Here is a 22,197-nt window from a genome sequence, read left to right as displayed (position 1 = left end):
TAAATTCCGCACTTAGATCATTTTGCAGACGTCCATTTTTCATTATGCATGTCATTATCTTCGTTACATCATATCTTGCATAATGACTTGTCATCATAGGTTGAAGAGGATCTCCACAAGTACAACCTGCCATGTGCATTTGCATACCAAAAGCAAATTACTTATACGCACATCTTCAGGGGGAGCCTTTGCCACTTATGAAGACAATACCCTATCCTTTACAATTTCACATATTTTATTCCCCGTTGAAAACTTCAACCAGTTTGTCATCAATCACCAAAAAGGGGGAGATTGTAAGTGCATCTAGTGCCACCCCTAGTTGGTTTTGGAGTATTGACGACAAACCTGGTTGAGGGACTAATGTGTTTGTGAGAATTGCAGGATAACACAGGTAGAAGTCACTCATTGATTCGGTTTTCCTACCAGAGATGACCCCTAAAAATGTATGAATACATTGAAGTCAAAGGTGGTATGTGAAGACATTCACATTGAAGACTATGACAAGAGAAGACATCACGTGAAGACTATGGAGCGTGAAGACTTAGCAGTTTCGTCGTTCTGTGTTTTTCTTTGTTGAGTCATAGGAACCACCGCACTGTTAAGTGGGGTCCAAGTGAACCAGTCAGAATGACTGAAGTGATGCTTAACCAAAATCCAATGTCTTTGAGTGAAGACTATGAGAGCAAATCTTGTCCAGAGTTGGATAAGTCAGCTTTGCTTGTAGCCCAAGTAAAATTGCCGTGTGTGTTTGAAATCTGACCATTGGAACACGTGTCAGTTCCTTAGTGACCAAGGGTAATTTTGGACAAATCAGGTCGGGTTGCCTAGTGGCTATAAATAGCCCACCCCCTACAACCATAAACGGTTGGCTGCTTAGAGTTAGTGCACGGCTTTTGTCGTTTGAGAGCAACCCACCTCGAAGCCTTTGAGAGAGAATTCCTTGCGAGGATAAAGCCCTAAACACCCGGAGCGAAAGAGTGTTAGGCATCACTTAAGTCTTCCTGTCTGTGTGATCTGAAGACTTATTACACTTGAGGACTGTGAATCCTTCAGCCGGTTAGGCGTCGCGTTCTGAGCATCCAAGAGTCATTGTGGATCGTCGGTGAACGAAGTCTGTGAAGGTTTGGAAGTCTACCTTGAAGACTTACCAGAGTGATTGGGCGAGGACTAGGTGTCCTTAGCTCAAGGGGAATAAGGTGAAGACGAGGTCTTCTGAGTTGAATCTCAGCATCCCTAACCAGACGTACAGTTGTCACAGCAACTGGAACTTGTCCAACAAATCATTGTCTTCAACGAGTCACTGGTTTCATCCTTCCCTTCCCTTTACTTACTATTGGTCCTTGTGAAGTCATTGTATGATTGCTTTATCTTTTGTCTTCACTGAGTGACTGCTTGTTCTGATTGGCTTCACAATATCTTCCTACCTGATCTTTACTGCCTAGCTGCTATTAGTCATTGTGCTTTCACTCCATTGAATACTTGACTATGGTTTGCCTGGTGTAGTCTACCTTCCGCTGCATGGTAATAGGTTTATTTCTATCGTTTTCCTTCGAAACTTCCATGTTTTGAATACTTTCATAAAAATCGCCTATTCACCCCCCCTCTAGTCGATCACTAGCACTTTCAGGGGATCGTTGCAGAAATTAAAAAAATTTCTACGCATCACCAAGATCAATCTATGGAGAGACTAGCAACGAGAGAGAGGGGAGTGCATCTTCATACCCTTGAAGATCGCGATGCAGAAGCGTTACAAGAACGCGGATGAAGGAGTCGTACTCGTAGCGATTCAGATCGCGGTTGATTCCGATCTACGCTGAACGATGACGCCTCCGCGTTCAACACACGTACAGCCCGAGGACATCTCCTTCTTGATCCAGCAAGGGGGAATGAGAAGTTGAGGGAGAGCTTCGGCAGCACGACGGCGTGGTGGCGGTGGAGCTCGTGGTTCTCCGGCAGAGCTTCGCTAAGCGCTACAGAGGAGGAGAAGGTGTAGGAAGGGGGAAGGGCTGCGCCAGGAGAAGGGGTGTGGTTGCCCTCCCACCCCCCACTATTTATAGGGGAAAGGGAAGAGGGGGCTGGCTCCCTAGATCCATCTAGAGGGGGGGAGGGAGGCGGCGGCCCCTCGGGGGGGGGGGGGCAGCGGCCCCCTAGGGTTTCCAACTAGGGGGGCGCCCGCCCCGGGGGGGCAGCGGCCTCCTAGGGTTTCCAACCCTAGGCACCTTGGGCCCTGGGGGGGGGACACCAGCCCACTAAGGGGCTGGTTCCCACCCAACTACAACCCATTAGGTCCTTTGGGGCAGGTGGACCCTCCTGGTGGACCCCCTGAACCCCTTCGGTGGTCCCGGTACAATACCGATAAACCCCGAAACCTTTCCGGCGACTGAAACTGGACTTCCCATCTATAAATCTTCACGTCCGGACCATTTCGGAACTCCTCGTGACGTTCGGGATCTCATCCGAGACTTCGAACAACTTTCGGTAACCACATACAATTCCCATTACAACTCTAGCGTCACCGAACCTTAAGTGTGTATACCCTACGGGTTCGGGTACTATGCAGACATGACCGAGACATCTATCCGGCCAATAACCAATAGCGGGATCTGGATACCCATGTTGGATCCCACATGTTCCACGATTATCTCATAGGATGAACCACGATGTCACGGATTCAATCAATCTCATATAGGTTCCCTTTGTCTACCGGTATAGCACTTGCCCGAGATTCGATCGTCGGCATACCGATACCTTATTCAATCTTGTTACGGCAAGTCTCTTTACTCGTTCCGTAACACATCATCTCATGACCAACCCCTTGGTCACATTGATCTCATTACAATGATGTCTTACCGAGTGGGCCCAGAGATACCTCTCTGTCATACGGAGTGACAAATCCCAGTCTCGATTCGTGCCAACCCAATAGATACTTTCGGGGATACCCGTAGTGTACCTTATAGCCACCCAGTTACATTGTGACATTTGGCACACCCAAAGTACCCTTACGGTATCCGGGAGTTGCATAATCTCATGGTCTAAGGAAAAGATACTTGACATTAGAAAAGCTTTAGCGGACGAACTACACGATCTTGTGCTATGCTTAGAATTGGGTCTTGTCCGTCACATCAATATCCTAATGATGTGATCCCGTTATCAATGACATCCTATGTCCATGGTTAGGAAACTGTAACCATCTATTGATCAACGAGCTAGTCAACTAGAGGCTCACTAGGGACATGTTGTGGTCTATGTATTCACACATGTATTACGATTTCCGGATAACACAATTATAGCATGAACAATAGACAATTATCATGAACAAGGAAATATAATAATAACCATTTTATTATTGCCTCTAGGGCATATTTCCAGCAGCCACGATGTGACCGGGGAGGGATGCAAGGCGGCGCTGACTGACGCGACCTCTCGGCAGCCGCCATTTCATTGCGGACGCAGGTTCCTGAGGAACCAACTTTGGCTGTTGCACCACATTGAAGCGGTTGACTAACTGATACGTCTCCAACGTATCTATAATTTTTTATTGTTCCATGCTATTATATTATCTATCCTAGATGTTTTATATGCATTTATATGCTATTTTATATGATTTTTTGGGACTAACCTATTAACCTAGAGCCCAGTGCCAGTTTTCTGTTTTTTCCTTGTTTTTGAGTTTCGCAGAAAAAGAATATCAAACTGAGTCCAAACGAGCTGAAAATTTACGGTGATTTTTTATGGACCAGAAGAAGCCCTCGAAGCAAAAGAGTTGTGCCAGAAGAGTCCCGAGCCAACCACACACTACTAGGGAAAACCCTAGCAGTAGCACGGGTATTTTGCCTATCAGTAGCGCGGGACGCCGCGCTACTGATAAGGTGCTACAGCTAACATGTAGCAGTAATGCGTGTCGTCCAACACTACTGCTATACATGAATAGCAGTAGCGAGCTTTAGTTCAAAGTGCTGCTACTAATATATGCAGTGCTTTTTAGCAGGAAGCGCTACTGGTAAGGGAGCGCTACTGCTAACTTTATCCCCCTCGCTACTACTAGTTTTATTAGTTTCTGCTTTTTTTCTGCATATTTGTTTTGTATTTGAACATGCTGTATACAATAATCTTTAGCATATCATACACATACAAATGTAATCATAGCATATACATACAAATAGTCTCATCAAATCATGTCATCATCCAACACAAAGTGATCTCTGGTCATCATTGATGTCTACTACACAACCTTCTTCTTGTAGACGTTGTTGGGCCTCCAAGTGCAGAGGTTTGTAGGACAGTAGCAAATTTCCCTCAAGTGGATGATCTAAGGTTTATCAATCCGTGGGAGGCGTAGGATGAAGATGGTCTCTCTCAAACAACCCTGCAACCAAATAGCAAAGAGTCTCTTGTGTCCCCAACACACCCAATACAATGGTAAATTGTATAGGTGCACTAGTTCGGCGAAGAGATGGTGATACAAGTGCAATATGGATGTAGATAAATGTTTTTATAATCTAAAAATATAAAAACAGCAACGTAACTAATGATAAAAGTGAGCGTAAATGGTATTGCAATGCTAGGAAACAAGGCCTAGGGTTCATACTTTCACTAGTGCAAGTTCTCTCAACAATAATAACATAATTGGATCATATAACTATCCCTCAACATGCAACAAAGAGTCACTCCAAAGTCACTAATAGCGAAGAACAAACGAAGAGATTATTGTAGGGTACGAAACCACCTCAAAGTTATCCTTTTTGATCGAGCTATTCAAGAGGCCGTAGTAAAATAATACAAAGCTATTCTTTCCGTTCAATCTATCCTAGAGTTCGTACTAGAATAACACCTTAAGACGCAAATCAACCAAAACCCTAATGTCACCTAGATACTCCAATGTCACCTCAATTATCCGTGGGTATGATTATACGATATGCATCACACAATCTTAGATTCATCTATTCAACCAACACAAAGAACTTCAAAGAGTGCCCCAAAGTTTCTACCGGAGAGTCAAGACAAAAACGTGTGCCAACCCCTATGCATAAGTTCACGAGGTCACGGAACTCACAAGTTGATCACCAAAACATGCATCAAGTGGAGCACGTGATATCCCATTGTCACCACAGATAAGCACATGCAAGACATACATAAGTGTTCTCAAATCCTTAAAGACTCAATTCGATAAGATAACTTCGAAGGGAAACCTCAATTCATCACAAGAGAGTAGAGGGGGAGAAACATCATAAGATACAATTATAGTAGCAAAGCTCGCGATACATCAAGATCGTGCCAAATCAAGAACACGAGAGAGAGAGAGATCAAACACATAGCTATTGGTACATACCCTTAGCCCCGAGGGAGAACTACTCCCTCCTCGTCATGGAGAGCACCGGGATGATGAAGATGGCCACCGGAGAGGGATTCCCCCCTCAGGCAGGGTGCCGAAACGGGTCTATATTGGTTTTTGGTGGCTACAGAGGCTTCTGGCGGTGAAACTCCCGATCTAGGTAATTTTCTGGAGGTTTGGGGTTATATAAGAGGTGTTGGAGTCGGGAACAAGTCAGGGGGGTCCTCGAGGTGGCCACAAGGTAGGGGGCGCGCCCAGGGGGGTAGGGCACGCCCCCACCCCCGTGGTGGCCTCGGGACTCTTCTGGCCCATCTCCGGTACTCCATGGGCTTCTTCTGGTCCAAAAATGATCTCCATGAAATTTCAGGTCAATTGGACTCCGTTTGGTTTTCCTTTTCTGCGATACTCAAAAACAAGGAAAAAAACAGAAACTGGCACTAGGCTCTAGGTTAATAGGTTAGTCCCAAAAATCATATAAAAAATAGCATTTAAATGCATATAAAACATCCAAGGTTGATAATATAATATCATGGAACAATCAAAAATTATAGATACGTTGGAGACGTATCAATTATCTCAAAAATAGCGATACAAGTCTTGATTAGTTGCAACTACATCGTCATCCATCTAAACAATGATATACGCGAGAAGAGCTATCACTATGAGTGAGAGAGGAACTATGCAGTACATGAGTTCGTATCCCTCTCTCGCATTAGCGCGAACCTAAACTAACTACTGGCTGTCGCTCGGAAACCGGAAACTGGTACACCTGGGCCTGACACTCTGGCCACTCGTCGTATACTCCTCGCGTAGCACTTCTTCGCCATCGATGATCTATGCACCTACATTGTCACATGAGTCGATGATATGCAACATATATAGTTGAGCAACAGAAAGAGACAGACTTGCAAAAATAGAAGCAACATATCATAAGCATAAACAACAAAGTTCATCGTACCCAAAATGCCCTAATGATACGTCTCCAACGTATCTATAATTTTTGATTGTTCCATGCTATTATATTATTTGTTTTGGATGTTTAATGGGCTTTATTATGCACTTTTATATTATTTTGGGACTAACCTATTAACCGAAGGCCCAGTGCAAACTGCTGTTTTTTTGCCTATTTCAGCGTTTCGCAGAAAAGGAATATCAAACGGAATCCAAACGGGATGAAACCTTCGCGAGGATGATTTTTGGAACAAACGCAATCCAGGAGACTTGGAGTGGACGTCAAGAAAGCAGTGAGGAAGCCATGAGGCAGGAGGGCGCGCCCCAGGGGGGTGGGTGCGCCACCCACCCTCGTGGGCCCCTCCCAGCTCCACCGACCTACTTCCTTCGCCTATATATACTCCTATACCCTGAACACATCCAGGAGCACCACAAAACCCTATTTCCACCGCCGCAACTTTCTGTACCCGTGAGATCCTATCTTGGGGCCTTTTCCGGCGCTCCGCCGGAGGGGGAATCGATCACGGAGGGCTTCTACATCAATACCATAGCCTCTCCGATGATGTGTGAGTAGTTTACCACAGACCTTCGGGTCCATAGTTATTAGCTAGATGTCTTCTTCTTCTCTCTTTGGATCTCAATACAAAGTTCTCAATTTTCTTCGAGATCTATTCGATGTAATTCTTTTTGCGGTGTGTTTGTCGAGATCCGATGAATTGTGGGTTTATGATCAAGATTATCTACGAACAATATTTGATTCTTCTCTGAATTCTTTTATGCATGATTTAAATATCTTTGCAAGTCTCTTCGAATTATCAGTTTGGTTTGGCCTACTAGATTGATCTTTCTTACAATGGGAGAAGTGCTTAGCTTTGGGTTCAATCTTGCGGTGCTCGATCCCAGTGATAGAAAGGGAAACGATACGTATTGTATTGTTGCCATCGAGGACAAAAAGATGGGGTTTATGTCATATTGCTTGAGTTTATCCCTCTACATCATGTCATCTTGCCTAATGCGTTACTCTGTTCTTATGAACTTAATACTCTAGATGCATGCTGGATAGCGGTCGATGTGTGGAGTAATAGCAGTAGATGCAGAATCGTTTCGGTCTACTTGTCACGGCCGTGATGCCTATATACATGATCATGCCTAGATATTCTCATAACTATGCGCTTTTCTATCAATTGCTCGACAGTAATTTGTTCACCCACCGTAGATTATGCTATCTTGAGAGAAGCCACTAGTGAAACCTATGGCCCCCGGGTCTATTTTCCATCATATTAATCTCCCGTCAACTAGCTATTTCTAGCGCTATTTATTTTGCAATCTTTACTTTTCAATCTATATAACAAAAATACCAAAAATATTTATCTTATTATCTTTATCAGATCTCACTTTTGCAAGTGGTCGTGAAGGGACCGACAACCCCTTTATCGCGTTGGTTGCAAGGTTCTTGATTGTTTGTGCAGGTACGAGGGACTTGCGTGTAGTCTCCTGCTGGATTGATACCTTGTTTCTCAAAAACTGAGGGAAATACTTGCGCTACTTTGCTGCATCACCCTTTCCTTTTCAAGGGAAAACCAAGGCATGCTCAAGAGGTAGCAAGAAGGATTTCTAGCGCCATTGCCGGGGAGATCTACGCACAAGTCAAGACATACCAAGTACCCATCACAAACTCTTCTCCCTCGCATTACATTATTTGCCATTTGCCTCTCGTTTTCCTCTCCCCCACTTCACCCTTGCCGTTTTATTCGCCTCTTTTCCGTTCGCTCTTTTTCCGTTCGTCTTTTTTCGCTTGCTTCTTGTTTGCTTGTGTGTTGGATCGTTTGTCACAATGGCTCAAGATAATACTAAATTGTGTGATTTTTCCAATACCAACAATAATCATTTTATTAGCACTCCGATTGCTCCTCTTACTGATGCTGAATCTTGTGAAATCAATACCTCTTTGTTGAACCTTTATATGAAAGATCCATTTTCTGGCCTTCCTAGTGAAGATGCCGCTACCCATCTAATCAGCTTTGTTGATTTGTGTGATATGCAAAAGAAGAAAGATGTGGACAATGATATTGTTAAATTGAATCTATTTCTGTTTTCGCTTAGAGATCATGCTAAAACTTGGTTTTCCTCTTTGCCTAAAAATAGTATTGATTCATGAAATAAGTGCAAAGATGCTTTTATCTCCAAGTATTTTCCTCCCGCTAAGATCATCTCTCTTAAAACGATATTATGAATTTGAAGCAACTTGATTATGAGCATGTTGCACAATCTTGGGAGGGGATGAAATTAATGATACATAATTGCCCTACACATGGTTTGAATTTATGGATGATTATACAAAATTTCTATGTTGGATTGAATTTTTCTTCTAGAATTTTTTTAGATTCGGCCGCGGGAGGAAGTTTTATGGAAATCACTTTAGGATAAGCTACTAAACTCCTAGATAATATTATGGTTAATTATTCTCAATGGCACACCGAAAGATCTACTAGTAAAAAGGTTCATGTGATAGAAGAGATTAATGTTTTGAGTGGAAAGATGGATAAACTTATGAAGTTATTTGCTAATAAGAGTGCTTCTTCTAATCCTAATATGCCTTTGTCTACTTTGATTGAGAATAATAATGAATCTATGGATGTGAATTTTGTTGGTAGGAACAATTTTGGTAACAATGCATATAGAGGAAAATTTAATTCTAGGCCTTTCCCTAGTAATTACTCTAATAATTATGGTAATTCCTATAGCAACTCTTATGGAAATTTTAATAAGATGCCCTCTTATTTTGAGACTAGTGTTAAAGAATTTATGATTTCGCAAAAGAATTTCAATGCCTTGCTTGAAGAAAAATTGCCTAAGATTGATGAGTTGGCTAGGAACGTGGATAGAATTTCTCTTGATGTTGATTCTTTAAAACTTAGATCTATTCCACCTAAGCATGATATCAATGAGTCTCTCGAATCTATGAGAATTTCCATTGATGAGTGCAAAAAAAGAACCGCTAGGATGCGTGCTAAAAAATTGCTTTTATGAAAGTGTGTTCTTCTAGTTTTCATGATAATAATGATGAAGATCAAAAAGTGATTGATGTGTCTCCTAATAAATCTTTGTTTTCTTATATGAATCTTGATAAAGATGGGACTAGAGATGAGTCAACTTTAGTTATAAGGCGTCCCAATGATTCAGAGTTTTTAGATCTTGATGCAAAAATTGGTTAAAGTGGGATTGAAGAGGTCAAAACTTTACATAGCAATGAACCCACTATTTTGGATTTCAAGGAATTCAATTATTGTTCTTTAATAGATTGTATTTCCTTGTTGCAATCCGTGTTAAATTCTCCTCATGCTTATAGTCAAAATAAAGCTTTTACCAAACATATCGTTGATGCTTTAATGCAATCTTATGAAGAGAAACTTGAATTAGAAGTCTATCCCTAGAAAACTTTATGATAAGTCGTAACCTACTATTAAAATTAAGATTAAAGATCATGAGTGTTATGCTTAATGTGATTTGGGTGCTAGTGTTTCCACGATTCCAAGAACTTTGTGTGATGTGTTAGGTTTCTGTGAATTTGATGATTGTTCTTTAAATTTGCATCTTGCGGATTCCACCATTAAGAAACCTATGGGAAGGATTAATGATGTTGTTATTGTTGCAAATAGGAATTATGTGCCGATAGATTTCATTGTTGTTGATATAGATTGCAATCCTACATGTCCTATTATTCTTGGTAGACCTTTCCTTAGAACGATTGGTGCAATTATTGATATGAATGAAGGAAATATTAGATTCCAATTTCCGTTAAGGAAATACATGGAACACTTTCCTAGAAAGAAAATTAAATTACCTTATGAATCTATTATGAGAGCCACTTATGGATTGCATACCAAAGATGACAATACCTAGATCTATTCTTGTTTTTATGCCTAGCTAGGGGCGTTAAACGATAACGCTTGTTGGGAGGCAACCCAATTTTATTTTTGTTACTTGCTTTTTGTTCCTGTTTAGTAATAAATAAATCATCTATCCTCTGTTATGATTGTGTTTTTATGTTTTAATTAGTGTTTATGCCAAGTAAAGCCTTTAGGATCTTCTTGGATGATTGTTGTTTGATCTTGCTGAAAAAACAGAAAGTATGCACTCACGAGAATAATTTTCATTTTTAACCAGAGAGCGATAAAATACCAATTCCAACTGAAGTATATAAATATACAAATTATTTAGGTCTTCCTAATTGTTTCGAATTTTTGGAGTTACAGAAATATTTGAAACCTACAGATTTCTACAGACTGTTCTGTTTTTGACAGATTCTGTTTTTCGTGTGTTGTTTGCTTATTTTGATGAATCTATGGCTAGTATCGGGGGGTATGAACCATAGAGAAGTTGGAATAAAGTAGGTTTAACACCAATATAAATAAAGAATTAGTTCATTACAGTACCTTGAAGTGGTGATTTGTTTTCTTATACTAACGGAGCTCATGAGATTTTCTATTGAGTTTTGTGTTGTGAAGTTTTCAAGTTTTGAGTAAAGATTTGATGGATTTTGGAATAAAGAGTGGCAAGAGCCTAAGCTTGGTATGTCCATGGCAACCCAAGGTAAAATTCAAGGACAACCAAAACCCTAAGCTTGGGGATGCCCCGAAAGGCATTCCCTCTTTCGTCTTCGTCCATCGGTAACTTTACTTGAGGCTATATTTTTATTCACCAGATGATATGTGTTTCGCGTGGAGCGTCTTGTATGATTTGATTCTTTGATTTTTAGTTTACCACAATTATCCTTTCTGTACACACCTTTTGGAGAGACACACATGAATCGGAATTTATTAGAATACTCTATGTGCTTCACTTATATCTTTTGAGCTAGATAATTTTGCTCTAGTGCTTCACTTATATCTTTTTAGAGCACGGTGGTGGTTTTATTTTATAGAGATTATTGATCTCTCATGCTTCACTTATATAATTTTGAGAGTCTTTTAGAACAGCACGGTAATTTGCTTTGGCTATAAAATTAGTCCTAATATGATAGACATCCGAGATGGGTATAATAAAAACTTTCATAAAAAGTGCATTGAATACTACAAGAAGTTTTATACTTGATGATTGTTTTGAGATATGAGTATGTTAATATTAGAGTCATGCTAGTTGACTAGTTGTGAATTTGAGAAATACTTGTGTTGAAGTATGCAAGTCCCATAGCATGCACGTATGGTGACCGTTATGTGACAAATTTGAAACAAGAGGTGTTCTTTGATTGCCATCCTTATGAGTGGCGGTCGGGCACGAGCGATGGTATTTTCCTACCAAGTTATCCCCCTAGGAGCATGCGCATAATGCTTGGTTTTTGATGACTTGTAGATTTTTGCAATAATTATGTGAGTTCTTTATGACTAATGTTGAGTCCATGGATTATACGCACTCTCACCTTTCCATCATTGCTAGCCTCTTCGGTACCGTGCATTGCCCTTTCTCACCTTGAGAGTTGGTGCAAACTTCGCCGGTGTATCCAACTCCCGTGATATGATATGCTCTATCACACATAAACCTCCTTATATCTTCCTCAAAATAGCCATCATACCTAACTATTATGGCATTTCCATAGCCATTCCGAGATATATTGCCATGCAACTTTCCACCGTTTCATTTATTATGACACGCTTCATCATTGTCATATTGCCTTGCATGATCATGTAGTTGACATCGTATTTGTGGCAAAGCCACCATGCATAATTTATCATACATGTCACTCTTGATTCATTTCCCATCCCAGTACACCACCGGAGGCACTCATATAGAGTCATATCTTGTTCTAGTATTGAGTTGTAATCATTGAGTTGTAAATAAATAGAAGTATGATGATCATCATTAATAGAGCATTGTCCCAAAAAAACAGAAAAGAAATAAAAGGGACAATGCTACTATCCTTATTTCCACACTTGTGCTTCAAAGTAGCACCATGATCTTTATGATAGAGAGTCTCTTATTTTGTCGCTTTCATATACTAGTGGGAATTTTTCATTATAGAACTTGGCTTGTATATTCCAACAATGGGCTTCCTCAAATGCCCTAGGTCTCCGTGAGCAAGCAAGTTGGATGGCAATCCGTTGCATGGCAATCCCTACTCCTTGCATTGACATCAATTGATGGGCATCTCCCTAGCCCGTTGATTAGCCGCGTCAATGTGAGACTTTCTCCTTTTTTGTCTTGTCCACACAAACTCCATTATCATATTCTATTCTACCCATAGTGCTATGTCTATGGTTCACGCTCATGTATTGCGTGAAAGTTCAAAAAGTTTGAGATTACTAAAGTATGAAACAATTGCTTGACTTGTCATCGGGGTTGTGCATGATGAGAGCATTTTTGTGTGAAGAAAATGAAGCATAGCCAAACTATATGATTTTGTAGGGATAAGCTTTCTTTGGCCATGTTATTTTGAGAAGACATAATTGCTTAGTTAGTATGCTTGAAGTATTATTATTTTTATGTCAATATTAAACTTTTATCTTCAATCTTTCGGATTTGAACATTCATGCCACAATAAAGAGAATTACTTTGAAAATTATGTTAGGTAGCATTCCACATAAAAAATCTGTTTTTATCATTTACCTACTCGAGGACGAGCAGGAAATAAGCTTGGGGATTCTTGATACATCTCCAACGTATCTATAATTTTTTGCTTGTTCCATGCTATTATATTATCTGTTTTGGATGTTTAATGGGCTTTATTATGCACTTTTATATTATTTTTGGGACTAACCTATTAACCGAAGGCCTAGTGCAAATTGCTGTTTTTTTGCCTATTTCAGTGTCTCGCAGAAAAGGAATATCAAACGGAATCCAAACGGAATGAAACCTTCGCGAGGATCATTTTTGGAACAAACGCAATCCAGGAGACTTGGAGTGGACGTCAAGAAAGCAGCGAGGAAGCCATGAGGCAGGAGGGCGCGCCCCAAGGGGGTGGGCACGCCACCCACCCTCGTGGGCCCCTCGCAGCTCCACCGACCTACTTCCTTCGCCTATATATACTCATATACCCTGAGCACATCTAGGAGCACCACGAAACCCTATTTCCACCGCCGCAACTTTCTGTACCCGTGAGATCCTATCTTGGTGCCTTTTCCGGCGCTCCGCCAGAGGGGGAATCGATCACGGAGGGCTTCTACATCAACACCATAGCCTCTCCGATGATGTGTGAGTAGTTTACCACAGACCTTTGGGTCCATCGTTGTCGGCGTTCTGGGAACGGGGGTCCCCAGACTTGCCTGCCTACGGCCTGCGGCATGGCTCAAGTGGGGGCCTAGCGCGGCCCATCTTCATCAGCTCAAGCTCAAGACCCTCGCGAGGGGCCAAGCCTCGCGGGGCGGACGACAGGAAGCTTCCTTAGAGGCAGCCACATCAGGCAGGCTCGCGAGGAGGCGGAGAGATCAAGGCAGGGGTACCTCACGAGGAGCCCGTGACGCAAGCCATGACGATCGAGACCAGGCGGGCGCCAGGCGGGCGCCAGGCGGGCGCCGGCCTGCGCAGCGTCCTTGTTTCCCCTTTGGTGCAAAGGGGGCAAGCACAGGCCAAGGCATCGGGCAAAGGTTGCCATTCCAATGCAACGAGACCAAGACCAGAAGAGCGGCAGGACGGATGTCACAGTGGAGCCCAAGACGACGTCACCACCAGTACTTTTGGCAGCCGAAGCCCACCTTTGGTCAGGATAACTTGTACTAGATGTTCCCCTTCAAAATGGCCAATTGTTGGCGCCCTTCCTGCTCATTATTTGGGGAGAGACCCAGGGCCTCTATAAATAGAGCTAGCCACCACAGAGGAAGGGGGACACCGAAGAGCAGAGACATCTAGAGATCTGACAGAGCCGTAGCAGAGAGAGAGAGAGGCGACTGAACTCACCCAAGCAGTTCATCGCACCAGTTCAAGAACACCTCTCACGAGGCTGTTCTTCCCTTGTACTATTCATCATCAGCCCCTGAGGCAATCCACCACACCACACAATGGAGTAGGGTATTACACCACAACGGTGGCCCGAACTAGTATAAACCTCGTGTCCCTTGTGTTGTTCGTTGTTTCCAGCTTAGATCACACTTGGAGATTGGACGTAGATCGGTAGGGGAGAGATCTCCGTGCGCACCCTAGTGTTCGAACCTCAAGGGTCTGCCGGAACCTGAAATCCGACATTTGGCGCGCCAGGTAGGGGTGCGCCGGAATTCTCCCTCCTGACGACCCGCTCTCCCCCAACATCGCGTCCCGCCCTCATGGCGGACAACGCGCCGCCCCCACCGGGCCTTGGCCCCCACCCTGCGACAGGTGCAGTGGCTGCACAAGTTCAAGCCCGAGATGTCGCTGCGCTACAATGGCGCGATAGACCCGATGATTTTCCTGCAGGCGTACGAGGAGGCCGTCCTCAAAGCTGGGGGCGACGACCGGGTGATGGCCAACTGGTTACCCATGGCCCTCACCGGCGCCCCGCGCGCGTGGCTCCTCCACCTGCCGACGGCTTCTGTCACCTCCTGGGAGGAGCTACGCGACCTCTTCCTTGCCCGTTTTGCCGCACCAGCGCCGCCCGTCATCGCAGCTCTCTTGGGTGGCTCCCAAGCACCACCCTCGAGCCATCACGTCAAGCCGTTCACCTGCCGGATCAGCACCGCCTCCAAGCGCTGAGAAGCCCCCCCGGGTTGGGTGGCACCCGAGGCCGATCTAACCTTCGACTCAGAGGACCACCCCTTCAACCCCATCAGTTCGGGCGCGCTCCCGATGCTGTGCACCCCCACCATCTGCCAAGTGGACATCACCAGGACCCTCATCGACGGTGGTGCCGGCCTCAACGTGCTCTCGGTGGAGGCCTTTAGCCTCCTCCACGTGCCGCTGGAGCGGCTCCAACCCAGCAGGCCTTTCTCGGGCGTCGGAGCCGGTTCCATCGCCTCCTTGTGAGAGATCCGTCTCCCAGTGACCTTCGACACCAATGACAACTTCCGCACGGAGCTGATCGACTTCGACATTGCGCCCATTGGCCTCCCCTACAACGCCATCCTCGGCTATCCGGCCTTGGCTCGGTTCATGGCAGCAACTCACCCGGCGTACAACCTCATGAAGATGCCTGGGAGCAGCGGCGTCCTCACCATGTCAGGAGACACAAGGGATGCGCTGCAGGTGCTCCAGCTTGTTTTCAGGGCGGCCGCGGTGGCACAGCCCACTAGCACTGACACCCTTGAGCCCAAGGGGGCTGCGCTGGCTAAAAAGAAGCAAGTATTCACCCAAGACAAGGCGGAAACCAAGCAGGTACCAGTCGATGAGGACGGGTCCACTGGCGCTACCTTCACCATAGGGGCCAACCTCGAGCCCGAGCAGGAGGAGGCCCTGGTGAGGTTCCTGCGTGCGAACAAGAAGGTGTTCGCGTGGGAACCTGATCAGTAAGCAGGGGTCCCAAGGAAAGTGATTGAGCATCACCTCAACGTGTGCCCCAATGTGCGCCCCGTGAAGCAGAAGGCGAGGCGGCAGTCCACTGAGAAACGGGCTTTCATCGTTTAAGAGACCCGGAAGCTAGAGGCGGCAGGAGTTATCCGCGAGGTCCGCTACCCTGATTGTCTAGCTAATCCGGTCGTTGTGCCAAAAAAGGGAGGAAAGGAGCGCATGTGTGTCGACTTCACCAACCTCAACAAGGCCTGCCCGCAGGATCCATTTCCGCTCCCCCGCATTGACCAGATAGTCGACTCCACCGCAGAGTGTGACCTATTATGCTTCCTAGATGCCTTCTCGGGCTATCACCAGATCAAGATGGCGGTAGAAGACGTGGAGAAGACGGCTTTCCTGACCCCGTGTGGAGTGTACTGCTATACGTGCATGCCATTTGGGTTGCACAATGCAGGCGCGACCTTTCAGTGGCTGATGCACATCGCCTTAGGCCGGCAGCTCGGGAGGAACGCTGAAGCTTACGTCGATGACATTGTGGTGAAGTCTTGTGAGGCAAGAACCCTGATACAGGACCTGGAAGAAACATTTCCGAGCCTCAACGAAGTGGACCTACGGCTCAACCCGGAGAAGTGCGTGTTTGGAGTCCCCTCGGGCAAGCTCCTGGGTTTCCTCATGTCCCACAGGGGCATCGAGGCCAACCCGGAGAAGGTCAAGGTAGTCGAAGACATGAGCCCGCCAAGGACCCTCAGAGGAATGCAGAAGCTCACCGGGTGTGTAACTGCGCTGGGGCGCTTCATCTCCAAGCTGGGGGAACGAGCGCTGCCCTTCTTCAAGCTAATGAAGAAAAAGGGCCCCTTCGAATGGACTGAAGAGGCTGACAAGGCATTCCAAGACCTCAAGAGGTACCTTACCAGCCCACCGGTGATGGTAGCTCCGCGTCCTCGGGAGCCCCTAGTGCTCTACCTTGTGGCCACCCCCTACTCCGCTAGCGCAGCCCTGGTGGCGGTCACGGAGGAGCGCTGTGCCAAGGCCGCATCGACCGTCCGAACTGAAGCAAAGCAGAGCCGTGAGGGCCTCGCGAAGGCCGCAACCACAGCCGGAAAGGAACAGCCGCAGCAGGAGAACGCACCCAAAATAGGAGAGGCCTCTTCAGGGGACCAAGCACTGGGGGCTCCATCGTCTCAAGAGACGCCTCGACCTCTGGAGGACGCAAGCTGTGCCAGCACCCTCAACCTCGTGGAGCATCCCGTGTACTTCGTCAGCACGGTGCTATGGGACGCAAGGGCACGGTACCCCATGCCTCAAAAACTCCTCCTCGCGCTACTAGTGGCCTCACGCAAGCTGCGCCACTACTTCCAAGGCCATCCCATCAAAGTCGTCTCAACATACCCCTTGGAAAGAGTACTCAGGAGCCCTAACTCAGCTGGGAGGGTCGCTGAATGGAACATTGAACTACAGGCATTTCAGCTAGAATTCAGTACGACCAGAGTCATCAAGGGAGCCGCACTTGCGGATTTCGTGGCAGAATGGGCAAAAGCGCCGGGTCTCAAGGCAGGCGAAGACCGATCACTTTCCCCGAGAAGTGAAGCACCGGACGGCTGTGTCATGTACTTCGATGGGGCGTTCTCCCGACACGGTGGAGGAGCTGGCGCAGTGCTCGTATCCCCTACCCAGGACAAACTCTACTACGCTGTACAACTCTACTTCCAGCACGGAGAAAAGGTCTCCAACAACATAGCGGAGTACGAAGGCCTAATAGCAGGCTTGAAGGCCGCAATGGCCTTAGGGGTAAAGCGCCTCATCATCAAGGGTGATTCGCAGCTCCTCGTCAACTTCTCCAACAAGATATACGAGCCAAAGGACGGGCACATGGAAGCCTACCTCGCTGAGGTTCGCAAGATGGAGAAACAGTTCTGGGGGCTGGAGTTGCAACACGTGCCCCGCAACACCAATCAGGAAGCTGATGACATTACCAAGAGGGCATCTCAGCGGCTGCCTCAGGAGCCTGGCGTCTTCGAGGAGTGGCTCTTCAAACCCTCGGCGGTGCCGTCACTGTTGAGCACGACGCAACCAAGGGAGGAGCTCCCTCAGCCACCTGCCTCAGGAGCCCCGGTCTGCGGCCCGGCCTCAGGAGCATGCCTGCTCCTAGCGTTAGAGCCTCAGGAAGGGTGTTGGATCCCGGAGCTCAAGAACTACCTGATGCAAGGGACTCTGCCGGGGAATGAGGAAGAAGCGGAGCATGTGGTGCGGCAGGCCACAACTTATTGCATCAGGGATGGAGAGCTCTACAGGAAGCGACCAAATGACGTGTCCCTACGTTGCATCTCCTGAGAGCAAGGGAATGAGCTACTAGCGGACATACACGGCGGAGACTGCGGGCACCACTCGTCGTCACGAACCCTCGTCAGCAAGGCGTTCCGTAGTGGATTCTACTGGCCCACGACGCTCATCGACGCCGTTGAGCTGGTGAAGGCTTGCGAGGCCTACTAGTTTCACACTAAGAAGATCCATCATCCTGCGGGGGGTCTACAGACTATACCCCTCTCATGGCCGTTCGTAGTTTGGGGGCTGGACATTCTGGGCCTGTTTCCTCGGGCGCCAGGGGGCTATCGCTACCTCTACGTCGCTGTGGACAAGTTCACCAAGTGGGCTGAGGTGGAAGCCGTCCACACAATCCCGGCAGGCTCCGCGGTCAAGTTCATCAAGGGCCTCGTGAGCCGATTTGCGGTGCCCAACTGCATCATCACCGACAACGGTTTGCAATTCACCAGTAATCTCTTCAAAACATACTGTGCTAACCTTGGAACGCAGATATGCTACGCTACGGTAGCACACCCCCGGAGCAATGGCCAGGCCGAGCGAGCCAACGCGGAGGTCCTGAGGGGCCTCAAAGCCAAGACCTTTAAGAAGAAGCTGGTGGCCTGTGGCAGGGGCTGGTACGACGAGCTCCAGTCCGTGCTGTGGTCAATCCACACTACTGCGACCAAGCTGACTGGCGATACCCCGTTCTTCCTCGTCTATGGAGCAGAGGCTGTTCTCCCTCACGAGGTCAGGCGTCGCTCCGCGCGGGTCCTGGCGTTCGACGAGACGCAGCAGGATGCCATGCGGGGGATGGATCTCGTGTTGGGGGAGGAACGCCGCCGAGAAGCCGCGCTGCGAGCGGCAAGGTATCAACAGGCGTTGCGATGATACCACTGCCGCAACATCTTCCCCAGAACTCTTGAGGTAGGGGATCTCGTACTCAGGCGGGTTCTCTCCAGGGAGGGGCTGCACAAGCTCTCTCCCATGTGGGAGGGCCCATTCAAGGTTGTTCATGTCTCCAGGCCAGGCTCTGCGCGCTTGGAGACCACAGAGGGGGTACCCATCCAGAACGCGTGGAACATTCAACATATCCCGAGGTTCTGTCCTTGAGCGAGGCCTAGCACCTAGGAAAGGCCCGGTGCCTGTGAAGAAGGCAAATGCCTGTGAAGCTGCCGTGTTTTGGGGAAGGCCCGGTGCTTGTGAAGAAGGCAAATGCCTGTGAAGCTGTCGTGTTTTGGGAAAGGCCCGGTACCTGTGAAGAAGGCAAATGCCTGTGAAGCTGCCATGTTTTGGGAAAGGCCTGGTGCTTGTGAAGAAGGCAAATGCCTGTGAAGCTGCCACATTTCGGGAAAGGCCCGGTGCCTATGAAGAAGGCCAATGCCTGTGAAGCTCGCCGCCTGTGACACTCTCACGTAATATTGAGTGGGGCTGTACACACCCCGGAGTCTCCGGAATGCCGCCCTCGGGCCTCGAGGGCTCCCGCCCACGCCCAGTGGCAGCACTTAGCTCCGCGCTGGTGAGAAGACGTCGAAGACTAGAATAGGTGTCGGACGTGGCTTTTTCATTTGCTTTCTGCAGTTGGCTTGTTTATTCCGGTTTGAAGTTTTATTGAAGCTGTTGACGTTCTTGGCTTGTGACTCTTTGTCTTTTTCACTCGCTTCCCTCGTTTTCTCTCGCACAAGTCTCGCGAGGGAGGTTCGCGGGCGCCCTCGTGAGTGTTTTCTGCCCCGATCGTTTGGAGCTTTCCTATCCGAGTCCTCTGCGGGAGCACCCCTCCTAGTCCGTGCCTCACGGGCATCGTGACACGAGCGCAGGACCTGGGCCGATCGCCCCCACAACCAAGACCGAAAGTTACCCCTCCTACTGATCCCTGCAGGGCACAAAGCGCACGGCGAGGCAACGGCCTCGGGAGGCGAGGACCGCGTCAAGCCCCACCGAGCTAAAATAATTCCTGCACATGGGTGCACGACGCGGAAACGCAGCGCAGGAATAGCGGAAGCAACGCGATGGTTAACAACAACAGTTCTAACATGCCCCCGCGGGGCCCTATACTACCTTCTATTTTTGCGCAGGAAAAGAAGGAAAACAAAATGGGCACGATTCGCCCTGCACCAACCCATAGCGAAGGTTCGAGCTGCTCCTGGGGCTCAGGCGGATCCCTCCTCTCGCTTCGCCGGGGCGCGACGGCGGGCTGACCCGCTACCTTCACCCAGGCGGGCGCGACGGCGCAGGGGCTGGTTGCGGCCACCGCTGGAGGAGCTGCTGCCTGAGAGGGAGTCACCAAACCTCAGCGAACCCCGAGCACCGCCGCCTATACGCCTGTCGCCGTCTTCCCCCTGGTCAGTACCGGGGCTGGGCAGGCGGCCGCGGTCGTCGTCTTCGGGGCAGCACCCAGCTCGGCGACCGTCTTCCCGGAACACCCTCACGTAGAGGGTGGCGTCGCCGTCGAACTTGAAGTGCAGGGTGCACCACCGGCCCAGGCCGCGTGCGCGGGCAAACGTTTGCCAGCCGCAGGTCAGCGCCCCATTCCCAGAAACGGAGACATCCAGCGAAGCCCAGGAGGCCCTACTGCAGCAGCCGTCTGCCTGGAGCCAGAATCCGCACCGGGCGCTGGCCGGCAGATCACCTACGAAGAAACGGGGGAGCTGGAGCCGGGTGCTGGTTGGGTCCGCTGACCACACGACGAACTCCGGCGGCACCTCTGCAGAGCAAAAGCGTGGCCTAGGGGGGCGCGCAGCCACGGCGTGCCCCCCATCGGCGGCCGGGCGCTCACCACAGCGCAGGGAACCGCCTCCATGGCCGCGGGAGGCCACTACGGGGACCGTGGAATACTTGCGAGGGCGGCCTCGGCCGCGCTTGGTCGGGGGGGAGTCAGGCCCTGCCTGGCGAGCCTTTCCTTTCTCCGCGGTCGAGAACCTCTTTGGAGCCATGGGGACGGCGAGTAGCCAAGAAGAAGAAAAGGAGCAGCAAGAAGGGATGGGCTGAAGGGGCTCGCGTAGCCCCGTACTTATAGCTGGAGGAGGCCAACCGCCAAGCACCACGATCGCAGGTAATCATGACTGGTTTCTCTGCATGTAGGGACTTGTCTAGTCGTGCGGTCGCCGAGGCGTTATGGGGAAGCGCATACGCCCACGACCTATCAATTGCCACACAGCGCCCAAGGCCGCAGGCTTTTTGGGCCTGCGGCGCTTCACGCTTGCCCCTTCGCTTCCCTGCTAGGCCAAGCCCGGGCGCGCCTTGGGCCCGGGGGCTAATGTTGGCGTTCTGGGAACGGGGGTCCCCAGACTTGCCTGCCTGGGGCCTGTGGCGGGGCTCAAGTGGGGGCCCAGCGCGGCCCATCTTCATCAGCTCAAGCTCAAGACCCTCGCGAGGGGCCAAGCCTCGTGGGGCGGACGATAGGAAGCTTCCTTAGAGGCAGCCACATCAGGCAGGCTCGCGAGGTGGCGGAGAGATCAAGGCAGGGGTACCTCGCGAGGAGCCCGTGACGCAAGCCATGACGATCGAGACCAGGCGGGCGCCGGCCTGCGCAGTGTCCTTGTTTCCCCTTTGGTGCAAAGGGGGCAAGTACAGGCCAAGGCATCGGGCAAAGGTTGCCATTCCGGTGCAACGAGACCAAGACCAACAGAGCGGCAGGACAGAGGTCACCGTGGAGCCCAAGACGGCGTCATCACCAGTACTTTTGGCAGCCGAAGACCACCTTTGGTCAGGATAACTTGTACTAGATGTTCCCCTTCAAAATGGCCAATTGTTGGCGCCCTTCCCGCTCATTATTTGGGGAGAGGCCCAGGGCCTCTATAAATAGAGCTAGCCACCACATAGGAAGGGGGACACCGAAGAGGAGAGACATCTAGAGATCTGACAGAGCCCTAGCGGAGAGAGAGAGGCGACTGAACTCACCCAAGAAGTTCATCGCACCAGTTCAAGAACACCTCTCGCAAGGCTGTTCTTCCCTTGTACTATTCATCATCAGCCCCTGAGGCAATCCACCACACCACACACTGGAGTAGGGTATTACACTACAACGGTGGCCCGAACTAGTATAAACCTCGTGTCCCTTGTGTTGTTCGATGCTTCCAGCTTAGATCACGCGAGAAGATTGGACGTAGATCGGTAGGGGAGAGATCTCCGCGCGCACCCCAGTGTTCGAACCTCAAGGGCCTCCCGGAACCCGAAATCCAACAATAGTTATTAGCTAGATGTCTTCT

Source organism: Triticum urartu, chromosome 2A, assembly GCF_056163025.1.
Source record: "Triticum urartu cultivar PI428250 chromosome 2A, HENAU_Tu73, whole genome shotgun sequence".
Taxonomy (NCBI): Eukaryota; Viridiplantae; Streptophyta; class Magnoliopsida; order Poales; family Poaceae; genus Triticum; species Triticum urartu.
The sequence above is the reverse complement of the archived record's forward strand: the minus strand, read 5'-3'. Positions refer to the sequence as shown.